This window comes from Antechinus flavipes, chromosome X (assembly GCF_016432865.1).
Source record: "Antechinus flavipes isolate AdamAnt ecotype Samford, QLD, Australia chromosome X, AdamAnt_v2, whole genome shotgun sequence".
NCBI lineage: Eukaryota > Metazoa > Chordata > Mammalia > Dasyuromorphia > Dasyuridae > Antechinus > Antechinus flavipes.
Window position 1 is genome coordinate 690,723 of NC_067404.1, and position 24,396 is coordinate 715,118.

At 40.8% G+C, this 24,396-nt stretch overlaps 1 protein-coding gene across 4 annotated transcripts in view; it reads left to right on the top strand.

Annotated features, from left to right (window-relative positions):
• Positions 1-23,894: 23,894 nt before the first annotated feature.
• Positions 23,895-24,396, top strand: part of LOC127542666 (RNA-binding motif protein, X chromosome-like) — a 29,161-nt gene continuing 28,659 nt past the window's right edge. For 3 of the 4 annotated variants that reach the window (XM_051968421.1, XM_051968420.1, XM_051968423.1), the window contains exon 1: positions 23,903-23,994. The gene's annotated coding sequence lies outside the window, so the exon portion shown is untranslated. Of the gene's footprint in view, positions 23,995-24,396 lie in introns of all 4 variants that reach the window. The other variant, XM_051968422.1, reaches the window with a different exon arrangement.

Genomic DNA, 24,396 nt, shown 5'->3' on the forward strand with positions numbered 1-24,396 from the left:
TACTTTTTCTTGAGTTGTTTGATGTGGCAAAATTCATATGTGCATTTGTGTATGTATTGATTTGTTTCTGCACAAAAAAGTGCATGTGCCCATGAGTGCTTGTGCACAGTGCGCAGGAGTGTGGTTTTAAGAGTTCCCCATTTCTTCTTTCTTTGAGGCATATGTAGCTAGCAGCAGAACCACGGTAGTAAGAGAAGACCTGTCCCTGGCCAAGAAGGCAACTTCAGGAAATAAGCCAGAGAACCAAGACAGCAAAGAGCATGCAGCTACCCCGATACAAACTGTAAGCTGCTTTTTACAGGGGTAAACAACTTCCAAATATGCACCAGAAAGTGCATGTCATCCGAGAGCAGGCGGAGTGAGGGCTACCTCAGGTCCTCCCTCACACAGTATCAGAGAAGTGGGATGAGTGGGGAGAGAGCACGCCATCTCCCGTTAGACTTGCCTGGATTATGTATCCAGGCTGACTCTGCACAAGTAGCTGGCTTGGTCCAGCGTCGGCACTTTAGGGACTTTGGGGGTTCAGCCCCAAACTGAACCACCGGAAATCTAGTGACAATGGATCCACTTTGTTTCTGGATCCGCACTGTAGCTAAAGCCAAGCGAGGCCAGTCCCAGACTTTCCTCCCTCGCCCCTTAGGCTTTCGTTTTATGGTCAGATGCTGATTCCAGTCTCAGAGGTAACCCAGAACGCCTACTCCCCTCTGACCCTTTGGGCCCTCTGCCTTCCTTCTGAGGGGTGATTATCCCTTTCTACCCTCAGTACTCTAAGGACTTGTGTAGCTCGAGGGATTGCAGTACCCTGGGGCCTCTGGAACGGCCATGACACCTGTCCTGAATCTGTTCCCCAAATTTCTGAGTTAAGGAGAGGATCCAGTCAGCCTGTGCAACCTAGAAAGCAAATCCAACTCTTTCTTCACATGTTAGCCTTTCACTAAGTGAAGACGGTGCGTTAGCTTAGCTCCCTAAGTGCGATTTTCTCAAAACTAAGCAGGACCATCATATGTGACCCTAAAGTCCATTGGCGAGTACTGTGGTCAGCTGACACTTACCCAAGGATCCCGGAGGCAGGTGGAGCTAAGCATGGACCTAAAGTTAAAAGAAGTTGAGAGTATACCCAGATTAGAAGGAGGATTACAACAGGGAGAGAAAGGAACGGTTTCTGTTTTAACCTTCTTGGAAGATGGTGTGAAATGGCTGGTGGCAAAACGATGAAGGAAAGGATAGAAGAAATGAAAAGAATCCTTTCTCCCACGCGGATTTCTTTTTCACCATACGCTTTTCACCCACCATTTCCACTCCTTCTTGGTTTTCTTTTATTCTCTATTTTGTCTTAAACAATTCATTCCCTTTTGAAACACTTTGGTTGCTACATCCTTGCCATTCTGTTCCTTGCTTTCTCTTTCCCTACTTCCCCTTAATCCCTCTTCAACTCCCCAGTCCTTTCTTCCCTGTCATTTTCCTTCGCTGTTCCTTATTTCTTTCATCATGTTTCCTTGTCTTTTTTTGTGCCTGCCCATTCATCTCTTTCCATGCTATTTCTTCTTCTTCTCTGATTCATCCATCGCAGTTGCCACCCATCCTTTATCTGTCAACATATCTGTCTTTGCTTTATATCTAGCTCTTTTTGCCACTTTTCTCTCCATCCTTCGTCTCTCTTTTATTCCATCCCTCTCACCCTATCTATCTGGCCTTCTAGTCATTCATCTTTTTTTGTTGTTCAAGTAGTTTGAAATAAGTTGCCTCCAAACACAACGGCCTTCTTCCCTCTTTTGGAAAAAACTTGGGGGAGGCAGCTGGGCGGTGCAGTGGATAGAGCACCAGTCCTAAAGTCAGGAGGAGCTGAGTTCAAATCTGGTCTCAGACACTTAACACTTCCTGGCTGTGCAGTCCTGGCAGGGCACTTAATTGCCTCACCTAAAGCAAACAGACACCAAAACCAACACAACCTTCTGTTAAATATTGTCCTTTGTCTTTTCCTTCCTTTGTGACTAAACTCCTTGAAAAGACCATCTACAAGCCGTGCCTCACCTGTCCCAATTGAGCTTCTTTTTTCCAAACTCACTGATGATCTCCAAGAAACTTTTTTCAAACTTTGTATTTTTATTTTTATCTCTGCAGCCTTTAATACTATTGGTCTCTCTCTCTCCTCCTTGCTAATCTTTTCTCTTTGGGCTTTTGGGACACTCCCTTTTGGTCAAAGAAAGGAATTCACATTTAAACTTATAGGGATGTGCCTGGGGATAAAGCCGAAAAAAGGACTCTACTTATGCTGTAGGAAAATCACTTTTAGACATGCAGAGTTTATCCTCCATATAACTAATTGCGATTTTCCTAAAAGAGATAAGGCAGGTAGGAAATATATCTTCCACTCTTTGCTTCTTAGTTTTTTTTTCCCAGCCTGCATGCAATTTTCTGCCTCCCCTCCACCTGCCTATCTATACATACTATATATACAAAATCCTTTCTCATCTTTTTCTTCCTCTTCCCTTTTTTCTTTTTTTTTCTTCCCTCTTCATTGAGTCTTTTCTTTCAGTTTGCCACTCTCCCCTTCTATGTCTGTGAGTCATTTTTTAAAGAATTCTGAGGCCATCACCTGTCTCTATAATCTACTCATTCATATTACCCAACTGCATTCTTTGACTCATTCATCTCTATTTCAGCTAACAATCTGACATTTCCTATTATCCCTTTCTCTCCACTGCCATGTTTATACCTTTTACGATGTGAATGCCATTCTCTCTCTAAGTAGATGTTTATTATAATTATCCATCTAAGCACCTATGTGTCTGTCTCTCCATGTATCTATCCATTTGTCAATTAATCCATCTTTTTTTCGGCCCCTCAGTTTGAAAAATCCATTTTCTTCCTTTATATAGACCTAACACACACAAGGACTTTGTACCCTATACATAAAGTAACAAATTTCCAAGAATACTGTAACAATGTGGATAACTATGCTAAAACTTACGTTTTTAGCTCATTTAAGTGAGAAATATACATGTACACCTCAAAATCTATTCCTTTTTATGGGGAATATTAAGAAATGTGGGAAAAGAACAAATTATTGGAATTTTCAAAAAAGCTAAATTAAATACCTGCAAGGATGTTAAGTTACTCTGTGTCTCATCTGAAACTTTCCTCTCCCCTTTAAGGTTGTTACAAATAATTTCGAAAAGGAGTATACTAAGAAAATAACTCCAGGTATCCCCACCATGTCACCACTGGAAAACAGCAGAAATTCTCTTATTTTTGGTAAACAGACACATGGGCCTTTGTGTCTACTGTCTTCATTAAGGATTAGATCTTTTCAAAAAGAAAATTACACTTATTTCAAAAGAGGGATTCTGAGAGGAGCACCATTACCCTATCCTTGAGGATGCTTATTTAAGTGAAATGAAACTAGCACTCGAGTTGGATGCATAATTTCCCTTGATGTTTTTATTTTATTAAGACAAGAAGGATAAAGTGTGAACATAAATATGTGTGGAAGAACAATTAGAGTTCTCATACAAAGCCAATTTAAATCTTAGTACTACTTAGTACTAAATCACATAAGTTTATCAACATTACCCAATTAACATTTATTATTAATATGAAGGTCAACAGATTTTATTACAGGAGATTACTACTGTATGAGAGTACCTGAACTGGAAGCATTAAAATTCTATTTTTCACTACATTATTTTAGAACAAAAGATAATTTGTCACTAATGAGCAAATGTCACAAATATGAATTAACACATAAAATGGAGAAACATTCCATCATTCTTGTTTTCTAAAACAACTTTACAAGAGGGAATACATTAGTATAGAATATTCTACTGATTCACTCAAGGAAATAAAGTTATACAATTTTTCTCAATGTTACATCCCAGTTTAAATGCCTAAAGAATGCTTAAAGGGTATTATTATTTTAAAACGTGAATTATAGATAACTTGTGTAAGTAAATCATGCTAATATGATATGGGAAGAATCTTGTTCCACTCCTCAACATTTTTGAGTGTGCAAATTCGTAAAATGAATTTTTTTATTTTAGGAAAAAAGAACTTGCATTCTTTATGCTGCACAAAACAGTAACGTAAGCAAAAAATTGAAAATTTTGGAATAGTTCCTCTTTCCTGCCTATCGCCATAATGGTCTTGCCAAACCATGAAAATTCAACATGGCACTGAAAACAAATAGCATAAAATGGTAAAGCAATAGATCAAACTAGATCAAGAAAAAACAGGGATTCGTAAAAGAAGGTTTGCCGATAGACTCGATGAATGTCAGGCCCTCAATGTCAGGAATTATGGTTGCATGAAGGAGCAGCCTGCCCAATGCCATTTGGTAAGTGAGGATGTGGACGGAGGCAAGATATTTGGCATAGCTTGTAGTCATCAACTCACTGCAGTACCTTAAAGACAAATAGAGAAAAGAAGAAGATAACTATCAAAAGACATATAGAAGAAAGGGGGAAAAAAGATCTGACTTAAGAATCCTTTTTTATTAAAGATGATTATACCTATTTTAAATTGAAGTGAGAGGGGAAAAAAATCCAGCTAGAAGAGACTCCTTTTAAATGTCTACTTGTTGGATATATTTCTTCTTTTTTATTATAGCTTTTTATTTACAAGACATATGCATGGGTAATTTTTCAGCATTTGACATTTGCAAAATCTTCTGTTCCAACTTTTCCCCTCTTCCCCCCGCCTCCTTCCCCCCATGTCAGGTAGACCCATACATGTTAAATATGTTAAAGTAGATGTTAAATACAGTCTGTGTCTACATATCCATACAGTTATTTTGCTGCACAAGAAGAATCAGACTTTGAAAATAATGTAAATTTAGCCTAGAAGGCAATAAAAATACAAGCAGACAAAAGCAGAGGGAGTGGAAATGCTACTGAAGTGGAAAAGCGCCCCAAAATGGGACCGTGAGAAACATAATCTTGAATCTTTGTAGTTAGAAGTATTTTATTAGTTTTAACTCCCTGCTGCAGATGGTATTTTTAGCAACCCAGATGTACCTGGGACCTCGACAACTGATAAGCTTAAAGAAATACTGCTGTTACTTTCTGGGAATGAACCTCTAAGAGTGATAACTTTTTTTGCCTCCTGTTTAGAATAGAAATTCCTTTATTATGACAAAGGTATCAAGAAACATGTTGATGTCTCTCTCGTTTTCTATAAATATATGGCCCTGAGGCCCCTCATTGCTGACCCCTCCCATCTTGGGGTTTAGCCGCTAGCTAGCAAAAAAAGCTCTTAAAACTTCATTATTTTGGCTGCCCTGCTTTTCTCGCGCCTGGGTCCTTCACTCTCATTTCCCATAGTTCTTTCACTGGGTGTAGCTGGTTCTATTCATAATTAAACAAATGGAATTGATTGGGTTCCTCTCATTGCTGGAGATGGCCACATCCATCAGAACTGATCATCATATAATGTTGTTATTGAAGGATATAATGATCTCCTGGACCTGCTCTTTTCACTCAGCTTCAGTTCAGTTCAGTTCAGTTCTCCAGGCCGGAAGTCGTCTGAAATCATGCTGCTGGTCACAAAACAATAATATTCCATAACATTCATATACCTCAACTTATTCAGGCATTCTCCAATGGATGGGCATCCGTTCAGTTTCTGGTTTCTGGCCCCTACAAACAGGGCGGCCCCAACCATTTTGGCACATACAGGTCCCTTTCCCTTCTTTAAGATCTCTTTGGGCTTGTATAAGCCCAGGAGTAGCACTGCTGCGTCAAAGGGGATGCACAGTGTGATAACGTTTTGAGCACAGTTTGAAATCGCTCTCCAGAATGGCAGATGTGTTCACAATTCCACCGACAAGGCATCAGTGTCCCTGTTTTCCCACATCCCCTCCAACATTCTGCATCTTCTGCTGAGTGAAATGAGCAGAACCAGGAGATCATTATATACCTCAACAATGATACTGTTTGAGGATGTATTCTGATGGAAGTGGACCTCTTTGATAAAGAGAGCCTTAATTGATCAAAGATGGACAGAAGCAGCTACACCCAGAGAAAGAACACTGGAAATGAATATAAACTGCTTGCATTTATGTTTTTCCTCCCGGGTTATTTATACCTTCTGAATTCAATTCTCCCTGTGCAACAAGAAAACTGTTCAGTTCTGCACACATATATTGTATCTAGGATATACTGCAACCCATTCAACATGTAAAGGACTGCTTGCCATCTGGGGGAAGGGGTGGAGGGAGGGAGGGGAAAAATCGGAACAGAAATGAATGCAAGGGATAATGCTGTAACAAATTACCCTGGCATGCGTTCTATCAATAAAAAATTACTTTTAAAAAAAACCATTCTGCATCTTCTTCATTCTAGCCAGTCTGACAGGGGTGTAGTGGTATCTCAGAGTTGTCTTTATTTGCATTTCTCTGATTAATAATGACTTGGAACATCTTTTCATGTGGCTAGAAATAGTTTCAGTTTCTTCACTGAAAACTGTTAACTGGATGCATTTCTTCTTTACCTTTTCCCTGTTTTCCCCCTTTCCTACCTGACTACCTTTTTAAATTGTATAGGCACAAAGGCAAAAGTTCAATTACAACATGTCAAAAACAACAAGCTGCACAAGATTAAGGGGAAAAGAGAAAGTGACAAAAAAGAATAAACCATGGAGAGAGAACTCAGCATTGAGCATAAGAAGCAGGGAAGATGGAATTAAGGAATCCAAGCCAAATTTTAAAATGCAAGGTGGATGTTCAAAAAGAGAAGCTTTTGGAAGAACCCCTGAGGTTATTTTTCCTCCTATAAAAGAACCTATGGGTGGCTCCACTTCTTTGCCAGCCCCCTTCAGGGTTAGCTCACCTGCTAAGGGTCCCAATGGCAGCTTCATTAGACACTGCCCATCTTACCATGTCTTTGCCCTTCTTCTAGGACTTGCCTCTGTCTTAGTGGCATCTTCCCCCTTGTTAGTCGCTGATCTTCGCCTCGTGATAGAGTGAGGAGAGAGGACAAGGGAGGGAGGCCCACTGGGATGGGTAGATTAAGGACTCTGGGAAGGCAATGTAGAGGGCCGAAGTAAAGCAAAGAGTGAGGAGGGATAGGGTCACTTCATCTACAGGATGAGAAGAATAGGAGGAAAATTAGGAAAGAGGGAGTGATTGCAGCTTAGCATGTGAAGGGGATGGATTTACCCACAAAACAGACATGGGCAGCAGATTAAAAAGTTGAATTAGGTAATATCTTGCTTTCAGGTAACGCTGGAAACACCAGAGCTACATTAGAACAGAACTAGCCTTTAACCTGTGGGTGGCGGGAGCCAAATATTTCAGGCTGGAAACAGGAGAGTCAGGGACCAAACAGGAGTTTAATTTCTAAGTGAGGGAAATGGCTTGCAGATGAGAGGGAGAGCAGACAGGTGTTGGCTGAGTCTCGATTTTACCTGCGGCTAGCCCAAGAGTCAGTGTAGTGCAGCAACAGCAGTGAGGCACAAGAGTAACAGGGAGTCAGGGTTGTCTGGTGACAACGTTTCCTGCTCATAGCAGAGCTGTGTGCCTGGGCCTGTCGCTCCTTAGAGTCTATCAGTTCCAGGAGGTCCGTGCTCAGGGTTAGTGTTACGCGAAGCTCAGGGCACAGCTTGCTTTCCCTCGCTCTGGAAAGCAGAGTGTCTTTTAATCTTGACCACACAAAGATAAGGTAAAGGGCAGCAGTAGAATTTAGTATGTAGGAAAAAAGTCACGATAGTTACTGTTATGTCGCACCGAGGTAGAGTTAAAATAGGTTTAATCAAATAGGCGAGAGCGGGGAACTACAGTATGTGTCAGCAATGGAATTCAGTACTGATTTAGATCACGTAAATACCCTTGACGGCATAAAATACCAGAGCGTCTACTTGCCAACATAGACACAGGAACCATCTGGACTTAAAACACACATACAAAAGACTATATCTTTCTCTTTTGATATAAATTACTTTGGTTGCGAAAGTTTGTGCATTTTTTAGCAATGGAACAATTGTTGGCTACAATTTTCCTCGTTTAAGAAATCTTCTCTTCCATGGCCTATTCATTTGTTGGAAAAGGGAAAAGATCATAAAGATACAAAAGGTTCCCCCGACTTCCCCACACCACTTGAAGGCAGTGTCTGTTGAGAGTGGTGAAGAGAGAGAGAGAATGAAAGGGGAGGGGAAGAGACAGAACAGACACACAGAGAAAAGTATCTCCTGAGGAGAAGCTGACAGGTTTACACACTTGTATAAACTTGGGGTCCCAAGAGCATTTTAGGACTCAAGAAAGTTGCCATTTGAAAGGAAACTGAGGTACAAAGTACACCGGAGCAACTGGGCCTTATCACAAGCTACAGAGACTTTTTATCAAGACAGTGATGTAAGACAATGATGATGTTGGCGGAATATAGCTTCGAGAGGAGACAGTAGTAGGGAGCCCCCCTGACCTTGGGGTACTTCGGTTCCCACAACGTGTCAGTGATTCTAACTCTTCTGACTTTACAATCTGTGATTGCAAGGTTTCCCCCACCCCCCACCTTGTTGTGGCAAGATGTCCATCAATGATTGTAAAAGGCTTTTGGCCTAGGAATATAACATTTCTTCCCCCAGACTTGAAAGTAATATAGCAGTAATCCTGAGGTCCTCCGACGTTAGAGCTCTTTTATTCCAACAATGCCTCAATGATTCTCAAGTCTTCTAGCCTTAGGAGGGTCCCGCAAACATTGCAGATAATCTATGGGCCAGTGATAAGCCAGTTTCTGAGACACTAGAGAAGAGACCGCCCCTCAAACTGGCATGGAAGCCAAGGAATTAGCAAATAAGGAACATGAAGCTCTGATCAACTTGGTCCCGGTTCTTTTCTCTTGGATTCTTTGCTTAATTCTTTAGGGACTTAGCTCGCCTGGCATTCCAATTACAACAAACTTTGCCCCTTGACTTGGAGATGGGTTCAAGCCTGCAAATTCTCTGGAGACACCTCCTGATATCAATCTGCAGCCCCCAACATTTTGAGGTTCTTTAATGAACCTCAACAAAGGCCTTCTATGAAGTGGGGTTTATAACCGAATGATGAAGGCCCCAAAAGTTAGGATTTGGTCAAGTGAAAAATTCATAATGACCATTCTCCTTGACAAAAGGTTTATCGAGGGAAGAGGTTACAGGGGAAATGAAGGGACACCCTAAAAACAAAGAATCATAAACATGAAATACAGTGGGAGAGCATATGAAGGACAAATTCTTCCGTGGAACTCAGTTACCCAGTAGAGAGGGAGCCCCCCTTGAGGTTGGGTCATGCCCTTAGCTGGCAGGCTAAATCCTGAAAGAGACTTAGCACCCTAAAAGAGACAGCTGTCAGAAGAAGTGGGGTTGAGAAGCCCAGTGGCGTTCGGGGAGAAACATGGGGGAAGAGAAAGGGGAAAGCAGCGTGCCATGACAGCCTGACTCCAAGCAAGCCAGCAGCACCCAGAGGATGGCCCGTGTGTGTATTTTATGGGGAAAGTTGAGCCTCAGCGACGTGACTGGGATTTCTACAGGGGGTGAGCCTGAGGAGTTGGACATAAACTGGATTCCAGACTGGATCACTTTCCCAAAGGGTGTAACCATGGAGCTAAATTAACCATGGATCTTTATCAGAGCCTGCTCCCTGCCAGTCTCACAGATCAGGTTTTATCAGTTCCTCTGCTATATTTTAAATGCATGCCATCCAATGTTTTTCAATCAAAGCATGCAAACAGTATTCTTCTCTAAGAACAAGCCAAACTTATTAAGCTATCAAGAAAAGCTTCAGTAAAGTATCAAAGAAAGTTTCCGTCTCTTTTCTCCCTTCCCCACCCAAATCCTGACCCCAACCCTAACCCACCTCTATTAAGTTCTTGCTACATTTGCTTTCAACTGGCAAATATTTATGAAAGGCCAAGAATAATTTATGTAAGGTGCTGGTGATACAAATACAATGATCCCCGTTTGAGTTAGAAAAAAATTGGTTTTGTTGTCTGTTCTTAAAGAAAATCACTGACATAAGATGTCTTGACTTATAAGGGACTTATATATACCTTACTTGACTTAAGTGAGGTAAATGTCATTAGCCCAAATCTTCCCTGCAGAAATCCTCCAATGCCCAGCTCTAAAATCAAATCTGAAATCAGAAAGTTGGAGAAAAAATTGCAAACAAACAAACAAAAACTCTCAATAATCATTAGGTATAATATTCAAGGTACAAATAGAAGAAGAAAATGACTGACATATAAGCAATGTCTAAAATGCTTGGATACAAGCTGAATTGCAATTTCTAGAGATAATGCAAAAGTGTATTTAAACTATTTTAATAAATAAAATAAACATTTTAAATGGGATAACTTAAAGGAAAACTTTGGAAAAAGCTACCAGGTCTGGCACCTTTCATCTGCTGCTTTATAGTCAATTTATTTGTATGAGAAAATGTCAGATCATAGGTGCATTCTCTAATCCTAATATTAACCTAATCCTGCTTGTTACAGCAAACCTTTCCTGAGGAAAAGCTTCAAGGAAAAGAATATTCTGTCTGTCCCAAAGCATCACATCCCAAAGCTGCTCAAATTTCATGTGGAGAATTTCTAGACCTTCTTTCTACTTAAAACGTCCCTTCTTCTGCTCTGAGGCTTAATGAGGAACGTTTTCATGTATTCACTTAGTCATGCCCCACAATTCTCCATTCTTCCTTCTTGTTCTCCTGCCCCAAAGTTTCACCCTAACTCCGTTCCCTGTCCTCTGCAATACCTTTCTAAAGACAATAAACTTCCCTCCAGCTTAAAGCTTTTCCTTTTCCACTCTGTCCTTCCAAAACTTCTCACGGAAAGTTAGGTAGCTCCTGACAACAAAGGCAACCCAACTTCCCTGATTGACCATTCTCTCCAACAGTGGTAGCTCCTTCCTTCATTATTCAGCAGCTGAGTGAGAGAGTTAGATTGCCCCTTGCTTCCCGTTGTCTCCTCTAGGTTTTCCCCTTAGCTCCTCTCAATTACCTTTCTTCCTTTGAGGGCCTTACTACTTAATTAGACCCTGGTAGCTATTTTCTCTCGATCTGCAGGTGACTGTCCTTCCTTTCTCAATGAGTTGACCTCAACTGGCTTATAATTTTTCTCTCAATTCCTGTTCTCATACTGTTATGCCACAGTTCTCTTTAACTGCCCTGACTCAGTTTCCTTGTACAAGTTTCCCTTGTCTCAGTCTCCCTAATTACTCCCCTAAGCTGTAAATCTCCCTCTGGTCCATTAAGGCTGAGGACCAATTACTCTAAGGTTATAAATTGTTAGCCCAAGCAAGATAAACAAGAGAGTAGACCTCCTGATTATCTTCTGTCCTCAAGAATTTACTATATCCCTCTAAAATATTCCAAGGTATTTCACTGACATCTTTATCTCTAGGTATTCAGACATCCTGTCTCTGGGTTTTTTTTTTTTTTTTTTTTTTTGGTTTATGGCCTTTTCCAGCTGGACAGGGGCTTTCCCGCTCTTTCCCTCTTCTTTGTCTCCAAAGGTATATAAAGGTTAGAGATTCTCCCATTCGGCAGTGGATAATTTGAGACAAGAGTCCTGTCCAATCAACCTTACTGTCCCATTAATAAAATATTAAAACTCTCTAAGCTCTCTCCTGCCTCAGTTTCTCCAGCATTACATTTTGGAGGTCCCACCGAGATAATAGAAACTGAGAACTGGATTAGAGATTAGAGACCTCTCCGTCTCCAACTAGGCCTGGGCTCAGGACCTGGGTCTGTTCCTTGGGAAAAGACCAGCACTCTGGCTAACCCCAGAGCCTCAGGGAAAAGGAAGCGGTTCTTCATCCTCAGTCCGGCCTACCGTGGACAATGAAATCGATTCGGCATTTGGGAGAGTAAGTCTGTCTGGGTACCTTTTGGGGTACCATCTGGTTCTGGTTATTTTGGTCCTGTTCTGGTCTGTTGCTAGCAACTAGTTGCAAACAGGCTGCAAACAGCCCTGTTCTCCCTCAGGGGTGGCCAGAACATAACTCTCCGGGTCTGGCTTATTGTTGTTGTTAGCAATAATAAGATTTACAGCTTAGGGGAGTAATTAGGGAGACTGAGACAAGGGAAACTTATTTATTCTCAGAATAAATACCAACAGGTTTAAAAGTTCTGAGACGGGTATTTTCTGGGACGCTGGAAAATATCCTCTGGGTATGTTTGTTTAATGTTGTAACTGTAAGTCCGTGTGTTTTGTGTGCGTCTTGTTTGCCTGGCTTGTTACTTAGGTTTTAAGAAACTTTGTAATTGGCTATAGGGGATAGAAAAGGTTGGATAATTCTCTCAGAAAAGAAAAGAAGTAATGTTTAAAGATAGTAGGAGTTCTCCCTTGGTGGCATAAGATTTTCTGTTAATTCAGCCATGGGAAACTCTGCTTCAAAAACAATGACTCCACTTGAATGTCTTCTTAGTCATTTTTCTGAGACATTTAAACATCATGATTATGGAATATCATGGAAAAAGAATAAACTAAAACGGTTTTGCCAGAAAGAGTGGCCTTCCTTTGGGGTAGGATGGCCTCCAGAAGGCACATATGACAGGGAAATAGCATTGGCGGTGCACCGGGTAGTTACTGGTGAATCTGGCCTTCCAGATCAATACCCCTACATTGATGTTTGGCTACAAGTTGTCTCTTACCCCGCTTCCTGGCTGAGGGCTGCGACCATGACAAATGGTATTTGTATTCTGATCATGCAGTGCCTGAGGACAGACAGGGAGAGTTGTAAAGCGCCAGAGAAAAAAATCCTACAGGATTCTCTGGAAGACCCCTTAGATAATCCCCCTCCCCCACTATATCTGGATTTACATCTGTATCCAACTTTGCCTGGAAACTCCCTGCCCGAATTGCCACCTGAGGGACAAAACCCTCCTGAGCCTGGCCTTTCACCGCCTGGCCTTTTGTCTCCTTCTCTCTCTCTCCCGCCGTCTTCCCCCGCCTCTTTTCCTTCTCCAGCCAGTGCACAGGGGCTTGGTACAGCCAGCACAGAGGTGCTGACTCCTGCTCCGTTGCCTTCTCCCTCCTCCTTCCCTCCAGTGCTGTTTCCCACTCCGGCTAGCCCTTCAGTTCCCCTAACTCTCTCACCTTCCCGTACTCGAGGTGGAGTTGCATACAATGCTTCGGGATCTGTCCAGCAAGCCCCAGTTTTCCCCAAACCTATTCTGCCTCTGAGGGAAATGGTGGGCTCAGAAGGGGTTCCTTTCTTAGTTTATGTCCCTTTCTCTGCAAGTGATATTTATGACTAGAAAGCTCAAAATCCCCCCTTTTCTGAGAAACCACAAGCCTTGATTAACCTTCTTGAATCTGTTTTCCATACCCACCAGCCCACGTGGGATGATTGTCAGCAGCTCCTTACTACTCTCTTTACTACAGAGGAAAGAGATAAGATTAAAAGGGAAGCAAGGAAAGCTGTCCTGGGACCGGGTGGAGGGTCTGTAGAGGAGCATCGTGTTCAGGTAGAAGCTAGCTTTCCCTCGGAGCGGCCCTCTGGGACCCTAATTCCCAGCAAGGCGCTTTCTGCTTATCATAGGTACCTTCTCCAAGGCCTTAAATCAGCGGCAAGGAACCCTATTAATATGACTAAGATTTCTGAGGTTATTCAGGGTGCAGAGGAATCCCCTGGGACATTTCTAGAACGCTTGTATGAGGCTTACCGTGCCTATAGCACTATTGACCCAGAAGCTCCCGAGAACTATAGATCTGTGAATATCGCATTTGTTAGTCTGCCCCAGATATGCGTAGAAAATTACAGACGCAAGAAGGGTTCGAGGGTATGAACATATCTCAACTAGTCGAGATAGCTCTGAAGGTCTTTAATACCCGAGACACGCCAGCTGCGGCAGCAGGTAAAGAATGCGCCAAGACAGTAGTGGCGGCCATGAGAGAAGCAAACAATTTCCCTAGGAGTACTTCCCAGCGCCCTCGTGCGCGGCAGCCGTTAGGCTCAGACCAGTGTGCCTATTGTAAGAAAAATGGGCACTGGAAGAACGAATGCCCGATCCGGAATCGTCCCAAGGATGTCCTCACTCTTGAGGGGACAGGCTGAGGGAGCCCTGGTTCTCTCTCTCTTTCTTTAGACCCCGGAGAACCTAGGGTATGCTTACGAATTGGGGGTCAACCTGTTAAGTTCTTGGTAGATACTGGAGCTACCTACTCTGCTTTAACAAAACCTTTGGGCCCATTATCTCCAAAATCTACCTCTATACAAGGTGCTACTGGTAAAATTGCTTCTTATCCCTGGACTACTGAACGCACAGTCCATCTAGGGCACCGCACAGTCACCCATTCGTTTATGGTCATGCCAGACTGTCCTTATCCCCTTCTGGGTAGGGACTTGCTTCGAAAGCTTCAGGCGACTATTTCCTTTTCTGAGGACCAGACTTCTCTAACCTTAAATCCTCCAGGTCCAAAGCGTCTTCTTATTACCCTACCTCTCCAATTTGAACATATCTTAGTGGCTTCCCCTGCGTCACCCTCTCCTGCTCCCTCCCCCCTTCTCACTCAGCTGCAAACCGATTTTCCTCAGGTGTGGGCAGAAAATAACCCTCCGGGTCTGGCTGCTCCTCATGCACGGGTGGTTGTGCAGCTTCTAGCCACTGCCTCTCCTGTTTCTGTCAAGCAGTACCCTATGTCAAGAGAAGCCCTTCTAGGTATTTCTGTTCACATTAATCGATTAAGAGAAGCTGGTATTTTAACAGTCTGTCAGTCTCCATGGAACACGCCTTTATTACCAGTCAGAAAACCTGGATCTTCGGACTTTCGTCCTGTTCAGGATCTTAGGGAAGTTAACAGAAGGGTTGAAACTATCCACCCAACTGTTCCAAATCCCTATACCCTACTCAGCTTGTTACCTCCTACTCATACTGTATATACTGTTTTAGCTCTAAAGGATGCTTTCTTTTCTATATCCCTTGCAGTCAACCTCTTTGCTTTTCAATGGAAAGATCCCCAAGGGGAATTTTCGGGGCAGCTTACTTGGACTAGGCTGTCACAGGGTTTTAAGAACTCCCCTACTTTGTTTGGAGAAGCTCTCCATGTGGACCTCCAACCGTTTCGTAAGGAGCATTCTTATTGCTCGCTGGTCCAGTATGTAGATGATCTTCTCCTTGCAGTTCCTGATGAGTCCCTCTGCTTGCAGGCAGCTCGCGCCCTTTTGCATCTCCTTCAATCCCTAGGCTACAGAGTTTCTGCTAAAAAGGCTCAGCTTTGCCTCCCTGAAGTGTCTTATCTGGGCTATGTTCTCAAATCTGGCCACCGTTCCCTGTCTTCTGAACGTATCCAGGCTATCTTATCTATTCCGGTCCCCACTACTAAAAAGCAGGTCAGGGAATTCTTGGGAACAGCTGGATACTGTAGATTGTGGATCCCCTCTTTTGCTGAGATAGCAAAACCCCTTTATTCTGCTACAACCGGACAGGGTCCCCTGGTGTGGGGTTCTGCTGAACAATCTGCCTTGATCATCTCAGGACCACCCTTACTAAGGCCCCCCCCCTCGCCCTAGTTCTTCCGATGTCACAAAGCCCTTTCATCTTTTTGTGGCGGAAGCTAGAGGTGTTGCGAAAGGTGTTCTAACTCAAACACTTGGCCCCTGGCGTCGCCCTGTTGCTTAGCTCTCTAAGCGCTTGGATTCGGTAGCTGCTGGGTGGCCCCCCTGCCTTAGGGCCATAGCTGCAACTGCTCTCCTGGTAAAGGAAGCCGACAAGCTCTCCTTGGGCCAGTCTCTCTCTATCTCTGCCCCTCACTCACTCTGTTGAGGCTCTGCTCAGGTCTGCCCCTGACAAGTGGCTCTCTAATGTTCACATTACCCACTATCAGGCCCTGCTTCTCCATCATCCTCGCCTCACTTTCTCCAAATCGTCCACCCTGAACCCTGCCACCTTGCTCCCAGATCCTGGTTCTGACCCGGCCCCTCTGCATGACTGCTTCCAGCTCCTTGAGGAGTCCCAGTCAGCAAGGCCTGACCTTTCTGACACCCCGCTGAAAAACCCTGACCTGATTCTTTTTACAGACGGGAGCAGTTTTGTTGTGGGGGAACACCCGTGTTTCTGGGGCAGCAGTGGTGGACTATCCCTCTCTCTCTACCCTGTGGTCTTCTTCCCTTCCCCCCGGATCTTCTGCCCAGAAAGCAGAGATTATAGGGTTGATTCAGGCTCTGTGCATTGCAAAGGGCAAATCAGCTACTATTTACACTGACGGCCGTTATGCCTTTGCAGCAGCTCACGTCCATGCCTCTCTCTACAAAGAAAGGGGCCTGCTGACATCGGCTGGGAGGGAAATTAGGAATAAGGCAGAGATACTTTCCTTACTAGACTCTATCTGGTTACCCCTCTCTGTTGCTATTATTCACTGTTTGGCTCACCAACCTGGTGAGACCATGGAAGCCGTGGGAAATCGGGCTCGGCGAGCCGCCACCTCCTCCCCCACTTCCTCCCTGTCTTTGGCAGTTGCTCCCCTTCCTCCCGTACCTGTCTACACCCCTGCAGAAGATTCTTTCGCGTCTCGGAGGGGAGGACAAAGGGAGGGACGTTGGTGGTAAATAGAGGACAAAATTTTTATTCCACAAGCATTAAGTAGAATGCGGATTGTCATCCAGGTGAAGCTGAATATGCCTTGTTGATAATTAAGGATTGCTCAATATTTTATGGTACTTATCTGTCTTTTATAGTGTTTCTGGAGAGATTGTTATCGCCCGATTTATTGTCCCCCTGGAGATAAAATCTCCTTTAAATTTTACTAAATTGGAAAAATATTAAGTGCTCTTGGATAGGCCGAGCGAATATAATAAAGATGACAATACTCCCTAAACTAATCTATTTATTTAGTGCTATACCAATCAGACTTCCAAGAAAATATTTTAATGATTTAGAAAATTCATATGGAACAATAAAAAGTCGAGAATCTCAAGGGAATTAATGAAAAAAAAATCAAATGAAGGTGGTCTAGCTGTACCTGATCTAAAATTATATTATAAAGCAGCAGTCACCAAAACCATTTGGTATTGGCTTAGAAATAGATTAGTTGATCAGTGGAAAAGGTTAGGTTCACAAGACAGAATAGTCAACTATAGCAATCTAGTGTTTGACAAACCCAAAGATTCTAAATTTTGGGATAAGATTTCATTATTTGATAAAAACTGCTGGGATAACTGGAAATTAGTATGGCAGAAATTAGGCAAGGACCCACACTTAACACCACATACCAAGATAAGATCAAAATGGGTCCATGACCTAGGCATAAAGAACGAGATTATAAATAAATTAGAGGAACATAGGATAGTTTATCTCTCAGACTTGTGGAGGAGAAAGAAATTTGTGACCAAAGATGAACTAGAGACCATTACCAATCACAAAATAGAAAATTTTGATTATATCAAATTAAAAAGCCTTTGTACAAACAGAACGAATGCAAACAAGATTAGTAGGGAAGTAACAAACTGGGAAAACATCTTTACAATTAAAGGTTCTGATAAAGGCCTCATTTCCAAAATATAGAGAGAACTGACTCAAATTTATAAAAAATCAAGCCATTCTCCAATTGATAAATGGTCAAAGGATATGAACAGACAATTTTCAGATGAAGAAATTGAAACTATTACCACTCACATGAAAGAGTGTTCCAAATCACTATTGATCAGAGAAATGCAAATTAAGACAACTCTGAGATACCACTACACACCTGTCAGATTGGCTAAGATGACAGGAAAAAATAATGATGAATGTTGGAGGGGATGCGGGAAAACGGGGACACTGATGCATTGTTGGTGGAGTTGTGAACGAATCCAGCCATTCTGGAGAGCGATCTGGAATTATGCCCAAAAAGTTATCAAACTGTGCATACCCTTTGATCCAGCAGTGTTTCTATTGGGCTTATACCCCAAAGAGATACTAAAAAAAGGAAGGGGACCTGTATGTGCCAAAATGTTTGTAGCAGCCCTGTTTGTAGGGGCTAGAAACTGGAAAATGAATGGATGCCCATCAATTGGAGAATGGCTGGGTAAATTGTGGTATATGAATGTTATGGAATATTATTGCTCTGTAAGGAATGACCAGCAGGATGAATACAGAGAGGCTTGGAGAGACCTACATGGACTGATGCTAAGTGAGATGAGCAGAACCAGGAGATCATTATACACTTCGACAACGATATTGTATGAGGATGTATTCTGATGGAAGTGGATTTCTCTGACAGAGAGATTTAACTGAGTTTCATTGGAGAAATGATGGACAGAAACAGCTACACCCAAAGAAGGAATACTGGGAAATGAATGTGAACTATTTGCATTTTTGATTTTCTTCCCGAGTTATTTTTACCTTCTGAATCCAATTCTCCCGGTGCGGCGGGAGAACTGTTCGGTTCTGCAAATATGTATTGTATCTAGAATATACTGCAATATATTTAACATATATAGGACTGCTTGCCATCCTGGGGGGGGGAGGAGGGAGGGAGGGGAAAAAACGAAACATAAGTGATTGCAAGGGATAATGTTGTGTAAATATTATCCTGGCATGGATTCTGTCAATACAAAGTTATTATTAAATAAAATAAAATTTAAAAAAAATTTTACTAAATAGTAACTGGCAAGAATAGATGGATTTGGGGGGGATGGCACCAGATTAAGCTGATTGGGGTTTACAGACATCCAGCAGAAGTTCCAGGGATGAATGGTAAGAGTGACAATAAAGTTTCCTTTAAACTAATTGAAGAAAAATTTTATTCCTGAGCTAGATGACATAAAGGAAAATATTGGATGTTGGGAGAAGATGTAGAAAAACTGCAATATTGTTGGTAAAATTGTGAATTGATCCCACCACTCTAGAGAACAACTAGAAACTATGCTTAAAGGACTATCAAATTGTGCACACTCTTAGATCTACAGCCTGAAAATATTCAAAAGAAGGAAAAAGGGTGTATTTATGCAAAAATAGTTATAGCAGTCCTTTTTGTGATGGATTTATGATTGGAAATTAAAAGGGATGCCTATTAATTTGGGGATGACCAAAGAAGCTATAATATGTGATTGTATCAGAATATTACTGTGCTATAAGAAATAACAAACAGCATAATTTCAGAAAAACCTGGAAATATTTAAATAAACTAATCCATAGTAGCAAGAACAGAACCAGTAGAACTTTGTTTGCAGTGATAGCAATATTATTGCTGGAATATCTGTGAATAACAGCTATTCTCAGCAATACAATGATTCAGGTCCAAAGGGCCTTATCAGCAAGTATACTGCAGGCCCACAGCCCCTAAATGTGTTTTATAAAGCCATGCCTTACAGATTATTACTTGGCTTGGAATATGCTTTGATGGTTTGGTGGACTCCCAAAGTAGCGCATCAAGGAGGATTTCCAATCTATTACTATATCATCGTACTGTTGAGTTACGCCTTACATCAGATCACATTGTACAGCATGTACGTTTCTATAATGGCTTTTAATGCCAAAGTTAGTGATCCACTTATTGGAGGAACGTATATGACTCTTTTAAATACTGTGTCCAACCTGGGGGGGAACTGGCCCTCGACAGTCGCCCTTTGGCTGGTGGATCCTCTCACGGTGAAGGAGTGCTCTGGAGTGTCAGACCAGAATTGTTGGACTCCCGAAGCAGTTGAACTTTGCAAAAATCTTGGTGGATCTTGTGTTACCACATTGGATGGTTATTATGTGGAGTCTATCATCTGTGTTATTATTGGATTTGCTTGGTGGTTCTTTCTTGGTCCAAAATTTAAAAACCTCCAAGATGAAGGACCATCATCTTGGAAATGCAGGCGGAGCAACTGATGCAATTCACTACAGAACGTGCTAGGAAGGGGAAATAGCTTAATTTTAATGTGCAGATGTTATGATAATCAATACACAGGAGTATAACTACACTTTCAGATAAAAAAAAAATTAATAATATAAAAATGCCAAATGGTTGAAAAACATATTATCTGCTGCCAGAGAAAGAACTATTTTTTTCATTTCTTTCATTTTTTCCCCTTTTTTTTCCCCTTCTTCCCAAATGTACTATTTTGGAAAATTTTACATTACTTACATATGGATAGCCTATATCTTGTTTACCATCTACTGAGCATCTTAACTATAAAGGACTTAATGTTATCCATATTTAGATTAACTAATAGACTCAGAACACCAATTGAAATGTAATTATTGCATTTCTTTTAATCATTTCCATGTTCTACCCGTTTGATTTGTTTCTTCTTTCTAACATGGAAATAGTACATGCATAAACTTCATCAATTAGGAATTTAAATATTCAAAATCTTATAAAAGTACTTAAATTTTCTTGAGCCCTAATTTTTTTGAACATGTATGCTAAAATTTTTTAAAGTTTAAAATTAAAGTTTAAAGAAGCTTTTAAAAATAAACAATAGAAAGAAATAAAAGACACAAAAGGTAGGACTGAACAGAAGTAGAGGGATGAAGATATAGCAAGAATAAACAAAAGAAACATCATGCTGTTATTACAAATTTAAAGCCAGACATCTTGAAGAAGGAAATCAAGTGAGCCTTATGAAGGATTTTCAGCTAAACCATTTAAAATCCTAAAAGAAGATACCATTAATTGCTTCGATCAATATACAGAAAATTTGGAAGACCCAATAATGGCGTCAGAATCAAAAACATCACTCTGTGTCCCAAAGAAGGATGATACCAAGAAATGTTCAAATTATTGAAAAACTGTGCTCATTTTGAATGCTAGAAGGTAATTTTTAAAATTTTACCATACTTGCTTATTAGCAAAGAAGCAAGCTTTTTTTGTTTTTGTTTTTATTTTTTACATGATAACTTTACTTTCTTTTCTCTCTACCCCCTCTCCTAGACAGCAAGGAATCCAACATATGCGAAACATGTATAATTCTTCCATCTATATTTCTACAATTATTATGCTGCACAAGAAAAATCAGGTCAAAAAGGAGAAAGAAAATAAAATGCAAGCAAACAACAACAAAAAGAGTGAAAATTCTATTTGTGAGCCACATTCAGTTTCCATACGTTCTCTTCATCACAAGACTATTGGAACTGGCTCGAATCACTTCATTGTTGAAAAAAGCCAAGTCCAAAAGAAAAGTAGAATCTTGTTGTTGCCATGTACAGTGATCTCTGGTTCTGCTCATTTCATTCAGCATAAGTTCATGTAAGTCCAGTCCTCTCTGAAATCATCCTATTAATCCTTTCTTATAGAACAATAATTAATATTCCATAACCTTCACATACCATCACTTAGTCTCTAATTGACTTTTCCCATTTTTGAATGTCTTCAGGTTATAGATCTAAGCGTATGCCCAATTTGGTGGTTTTGGGGGCATAGTTTCAAGTTGTTCTCCAGAGTGAATGATCCTACAATTTCAACCCACTTTCCCCAGATCTTCTCCAACATCCACTATTTTTCCTTTTTCTTTTTTTTTTTAAAGTTAGGCAATCAGATCGTGAGATGGTACTTCAGAGTTGTTTTAATGTGACACTTATTGGATATGTGACAGTCATTTTGCCTGTTTTTTTTTTAAATTTTCTCATCTATAAAATGATGTAGAGAAAGAAGTGGCAAACTATTTTAATGCAACTTTTAATTCAGTCTTCTTTTAATCCTATTATAATATAAAGTTGTCAGAAGATTGATCTAGATGCAGTCCTCTGAACAAAATATGACCTTGGGCCATATTTAATTTTGGCTTTTTTCTAGTCTTCCATCTTCCATTCCCTGGGTGCCTAAATATTTATATTTGTTCTTCCAAAGCTACCCTGGTCAGAAAAATGAAGTATTATGACCTTTTATTGACTTTTTAGATCAAAATTCTGTCTGCCCTATTTTCTAGCTCTTGGAGAAAAGTGATTCGGTGGGGAAACTAGGTTACACTTCTCACTACTCCATCAGTCATGGGTTAAGTACTTTAGTGAAGAGAACTTTTCCTATATCATCAATAACTGGATCTGTAACACCTGCAAGAGCAATTGCCAGGCTGCTAAAAAAACAAACAAACCAACCCTGCATAGAGAATTTGCTTCATGAGATGATATCTAAAGTACAGCTATTTCCATAACTTTGGGGTGTAGGCTTACTTTATCGGGGGTTAAGGAGAAAAACCATAGTTAAATGACAAAAATAAGATAATCTCAAATTTCATAAAGATTATTTACCAATTCACAACTGTCTTAATAGCTATTGAAATATTTCAAAGCAATCATAAGATTTTAAAGAGTATGATGTGCCAAAGTGAAGTCTCTGTCATCAAGAACAAAACCAGGTGCCACTAATTAACAAATTTTATTTTGCACATGTTAGGCGTGTTACATAATCCAAAACTCCAGAGTTTTTAGGTGATTTACCAATTAGGCTTAAACTTCAGTTTGGCATTTGAATTACGAAATTTGGAATTATTTTAACGTCATGGTTTAGCAGGCAGCAATATTTTAGATTTTATTCTTTGGTGGTAGTTTTCTTTTTACATTTACCTTTTTTTTATATGCTTTAACATATTTTTCTCCTCTTGACATCATTTGGCAAAGTTCAATTGAAATAAAATTTAATTTGTCATGCTTCAACTTTTAAAATGCTGAAATGATTGCCACTTGACTTACTTTTTTAACCTAATAAATTACTTTTAATATTTTTCACTAATAAGTTAATTTTTTCTCTTAAGGGAAAATTGTGTGGAATAAATGAAGTTCTTGTAGATATTAAATTTTTTCTTATGTATTTGAGGTTTCATGGCTTCCTTTTTTATTTTCCTTATTTGAATTTAAATTTATCTTTATGTTAATGAAGGAAGAAAGCAAGCAACTTAAGTGATTACTGAATATGAGAACATGTTAACATTTTGGATGTTTTCAACATTTGAGTGATTAAGTTGGTTTTAGTAATAAAATGATTCGAAAGTGTTTTTTCTTCTTGTTGTTAAGGTGATTCCTTTAAATTTGCCTATATCCAAAATGGAATTTAAATGTTTTCTTTTTCTATTCCCTTAAACTGGCTAACAGCTATTATTTGGGGCAATTGCACGTATTGCACCTACCCAAACTGACTACCCAGGGGTCACTCCAAATGATGTACAGAAAGAATTTATTAGGACCTCGAGAAGCCCACCGTCCTGGCCTGGGGGCCCGAAAGAACAGCAAAGATAACCACAGGAGGAGAGTCATTCACTTGAAGATGCTGACAACTTTTATACATTTCAAAGAACCCCCCAAATCCCACCCTTTACAGGCTGTGGTTGGTGACATAAACCCCCTATTTGGTCAGTGGAATGCAGTGAAAAAGGTGATATACACCTTCGGCCCCTTAGTTCCTTCTTTGGACAATGGAATGCAGCCCAGGTCTCATCTGTGACTGGGGCCTATAGGCCTGATCTCCTTTAGTTAACAGTCTCTGATCAATATGTGCTTAATCTGTAAGTTCTTCACCTTTCCACACACTATCATGTGGGCAGCGACCACTACTGGCTAAACCGCTTGGTAAGAGGGTGCGAAAAGTTATTTCATGGAATCTTCACAGCCTTGGGGGTGGGGTGGAGTTAATTGTACAATTAAGAAAACCTCTGTTAAATTATCGGCCTAATGCCATAAGAATTCTGAATTGCTTTGAAAATAATCATAAATCTGTTTCTAATTTTTCTACTTTTCTGTTTGAATAGTTTGATAGAAGCAGAAAATATTGTTAAGCTTATTTAAATTTATTCAGTAGTTTAAAAAAACTTTAAACAATTTTGGCCATTTAAAAAAATCTTTAATAAAAGATTGCTTATTCCTTATTTTAAAAAGTTAATTTCAAAATTGTTTAATGTTTACTTTTAAAAAGGAGGGAGAGAATTCCAAAGCCGAAAAGAAGGAAATGGTACAGCCCGAAGAGAACGTGTACTAGGCAACGGCCCCACCCCCATTCTCCCAAGCTGCACGCAAAGTGCGTCTCACATCCGGGCCTCTCAGCCGCGTTCTCACACCGTTAGACGGCCGCTCCCCTTTTGGTAACCGTTGCGCAGCTGCGATGCTGGACGTCTGTGTAGGTGGTCGGTGTGAGTCGGGGAAAAGAGAGAAGGCATAGATTTAAAAACTGCTGTTAGCCTAAGTCACCAGAATATGCTTAATGACCATTTTAGACAAAGAAATGTCCCATTGTTGCTATTTTTTGAGTTAAGAGGGGAGGGAAAGAGGTTTCGGAATTTTGAGGTACCAGGGCCTTAAAATAGCCGCTGTCGTTACCACAGTTTTCTCTTTAAGAATCGGCTTTAGTTTGCACTGCGCGGGATTCCGGCGGGGCGGGGGAGGAGTGAACGTTTAAAGGAAAAATCTGAGGGAAAAGAACACGATTTTGCTGTTTGAAAACCTGGAAGAGTTTGTCACTTTTAAAAGTGAAAAAAAAAATGGATCACGGCCTAACGAGGTTAGACTTGCTTCGATTGTGTCGGATTGGCACA